The sequence below is a fragment of the Falco punctatus genome, assembly GCF_963210335.1.
Source record: "Falco punctatus genome assembly, chromosome: 5".
In the NCBI taxonomy this organism is placed as follows: domain Eukaryota; kingdom Metazoa; phylum Chordata; class Aves; order Falconiformes; family Falconidae; genus Falco; species Falco punctatus.
Window position 1 is genome coordinate 68,476,815 of NC_137584.1, and position 3,850 is coordinate 68,480,664.

A 3,850-nucleotide genomic window follows, 5' to 3' on the forward strand; every position below is an offset into this window, starting at 1 on the left:
TCTGTCTGGGATTTGGAAGGCATGTGCAATACCTCTGGATGAGAAGGGAAGAAAACCTTCTCCTGACTTCCTGGGAAACAGCACAGGCTTTCTTGACTAGGAACCAGCGACACTGGCCCTGCACACCGAACCAGTTGTCAGAGCCTTTATGCTGAGCACAGCCAGAAATTGGAAAAAGGGGCAAGTGGATGGCAGAGCTTCAGAACTAGGTAAAGGTGTTTCATATTTGCAGATATTAAATAGTTGAGCTACGGATGCGGGTTTTTGTCACTTACCATCACTTTTATTTAATCTGAAAACCAAATGGCAGGTGCCAAGGTTTATTTGGGTTTGTCATATATCCATGAGGTCAGCAGACAGTTCCCTTGAACAGGGGCTGCCTACATGAAGCCGAGTGCTTGAGGGTTCAGAGGCTTCTGAAATAGGATGCTTCAATATGAGTTGCTCACTCAAATGGGGGTATTCAAAACTGGGAGTGAATCTCTTAATTCTGGAGGCAAAGTAATTTCCTTAAGGGTCATGAAGCTGATCTGAACCTTCAGAGAAAAACTTCAGGGATCAAAAATTGTTTCTTCCTACTACAAAAAGGGGCTGTAGTTCAGCACAAGGAGCAGGTTTATATGGGTTGTGTTTGAACTGTTCTTTTTATCATTTTGTACTGAGGTCTCTGAGCCATCTGTAAGAATAGGAAAGTTATTGCTAGAGAGATTGGACACCGGTAGCTGATAAATAGCGCTGCATCACTCTGCAAAGAACAGTTGATGAATGCTACCATTTATCATGGTTTAATGTGGCAGGCAGCTAAACACCACACAGCTACTGGCTCCCCCCGAGCCCCCCATGCCCCCCCACCTAGCCCCATGGGATGGGGGGGAGAATTGCGGAAAAAAAGGTACAATTCTGGGGTTGAGATAAAGACAGCTTAATAGGACAGAAAAGGAAGGGAAGATAATACTAGTACTAATACTACTAACAACAACAACAACAGAATTAGAATGTACAAACCAAGTGATAACACAATGCAGTTGCTCACCACCCGCCAGCTGATGCCCAAAGAGTTCCTGAGCAGTGGCCCCTGGCCAGCTTTCCCCGCAGTTTATATACCAAGCATGATGTCATATGATATGGAATATCCCTTTGGCCAGTTGGGGTCAGCTGTCCTGGCTGTGTCCCTCCCAGCTTCTTCTGCCCCCCAGCCTACTCACTGGTGGGGTGGGGTGAGAAGCTGGAAGGTCCTTGACTTAATGTGAACACTGCTTAGCAACATCAGTGTGTTATCAACATTATTCTCATCCTAAATCCAGAACATAGCACTGTACTTTCTACTAGGAAGAAAATTAGTTCTATCCCAGCCAAAACCAGGATACCGTTGTATGTGAAGTGTTTCTTCCCCCGCCCCCCTTTAATGGCAATGTTTTAAACTACATCGTCCCACACAGGGGACTGCTAAGTAAACCAGAGCTGACATATGATAAATGTTAACCTGTGGTTATAGCTCCAGAAATCAATGAATTGGATGCTTCACATGTAGAAGGGCAGTCATGCTGTTTCTGATTGCAGAGTGATAAATGTAAATCAGTCTATAAGCCAGTAAAACATGAGTGTAACTTGCTAATGCAAGTGCATGCTTCCAAGAGGAAAGAAAAGTATGTGAGAAGCTATACTATTCTGCTTTGAAACCACCGGTAAAATAATCAGTTCTAAAATTTGCAAGGAAAATGTGAAGGAGAGAACTGTGTTAAAGTCAATGACCAGGGTATGTTTCTGTAATAAATGTGAGTTGGTACTTGTGAGTATTATTACTTCACCTCAGACACAGGAGCACCCAACAAAATGTCACTTTGAGAAATACTAAAATGGGGAAGCTAATGCCATAAATTAAGGCCATTATCTAGTGGCCTTCATGAATGCAAAAATGGACTACTACGAGTGACCCCCTACAACTCAGCAAGCTAGAAAGCATGTTTTAAATGTTGCTCTGTAGTGAGTGATTAAACAAATTCTAGAATAAAGTGAAAAATACAGGTTAAAGTATACTTCAGGGACTGGAAATAAAGGTGACACAATTTAGTTCTTGCTGGGCACCCTGATTTTGACATTAGCCCGTTGGACAGCTAATCATGGTTGGTTTCTGAATGAACTAAAGAACACAGAGCAGCTTCCTGCCAAAAGCTACTTCATTTTGTTTTGAATTCCATCCTGAATTCATATTTAATGAAGATTATTTTATTCTCAGGCGAATTCAAGTAAACTCAGTTCACTGAGCTTGTAATGGGATGTTGTAGTGTTTCTGTAAGATTCAAAGAGAAATTTTTTTTAATGTTAAGATGCTGTTAACCAAGGCAACCCTAGCTGTCAGCTCTGCCATGGCAAGACCTTATCAGAAGGCTGTTGTCAACAGGCCAGCAGACCACGCCATTGTTGAATGGGCATGCAGAAGCTGATATATTCCTTATGTGGTTCTAACAGATGGAGAGTTTAATAGCAGCAATCTCTTAAAGGGTATGGAAGTGCTCTAGGAAAAGTCAAACCCTTCTGTCCCATGAGAAGGAGCTTGGAATGATTGTTTCAGCAGTCAGTTTTCTTACAAGTTAAGATAAAGTTATGAGATATATTAATTTTGAACAGAGGAAGTTAAAAGTGTTTAATTTGGAAATGCAGCTCCCCTGTTTTTTGTATTTGAACTGAAATCCCTTCCTACCCACAGAACTTTTTCCTAGGCTCTAGTTTTAGGCAGGGCAAAAGCATAGACAAGTATGTGGGACTCCTCTTCATAGTTTCTAGAGTTTACTCCAAATTTGACATTGTTTTGACAAACTGAAAGGCAGACATAAGACAAAACAGATCATAAAACTGAATGGAAAAACTGCAGTAGATCTGTGGGCTTGGTGGTCTTTGGTTGGTTGTTTTTTTTTTTCACTATCCATTTTAGTTTAACACACTCCACCTTAATGCTTTATATGGGAAATCTTCCTTTGCCTTTTGGCACTGAACATAGTCTACTGCTGATCTCAACAGAATGCAATGCTGCTTTGATGCTGCACATCAAGACATACTGTCTATGCAAGTAAGGTGCAGCTGATTATTGCAAATAACGATAGCTTGTAATGCAGAAGTGCTTAGAGATCCAGGTAGAATAGGCAGGTGGGGATCAGAAGAGCGAGCTGCCCAACCATACTGCTTGCTAATGGTGTAAAGGAAAAGCATTATCTGTATAGCTCCGAATGTGTAGGAAGTGTCAGGTGATAATTAAGTACAGTGCACCTAGCTGGCAGTATATTTTTGAGCTTTTTGAAAGAGAGAGAGGATTGGATGCAAATGAACAAGCAAAGGCTCATCTGGTTACTGCTGAGGAATAGAAAAATCAGAAATGAAAGATGCATTTGTGATAAACAAGATTGAAATTCCTTGGAAGAGTGTGTGTGTATTTAACATCTTAGCATGAATGTATTTGGTTTTTTGTCAGAATAAATTGCTAAAACCAGTCATGAGATACAGAAGCCAAGAAATATGAGGAAGATCTGGATTATGGTGTAAGGACATTCAAAAATCCCAAAACTCTTTCTAAAAAGACTGATCAGAAGTAAACAGCATCAAACTATGATGATGTCTCTTAATAGTGACTGAGGCTTTCCAAATAGATATTCTTATCAATAAATGAACTATGAATACCTCCCTAGCTTCTAGCAGATTGTTTTAAGAGGTGTTTTACTTAGAGGTTAATGTCTTTTATCTCTCTGTTTGTTTGTTTGTTTGTTTTTTTAATATTTTATAACAACATAAAACTTCAGTATTTGATATCCAGGCATACTCACAGTAAACATCTTCTCTACATTTGCTATTTTCACAG

At 40.2% G+C, this 3,850-nt stretch overlaps 1 long non-coding RNA gene across 1 annotated transcript in view; it reads left to right on the top strand.

Annotated features, from left to right (window-relative positions):
- Nucleotides 1–3,850, top strand: part of LOC308064809 — a 104,887-nt gene that overhangs the window by 11,896 nt on the left and 89,141 nt on the right. The gene's annotated exons all lie outside the window — the stretch shown is intronic.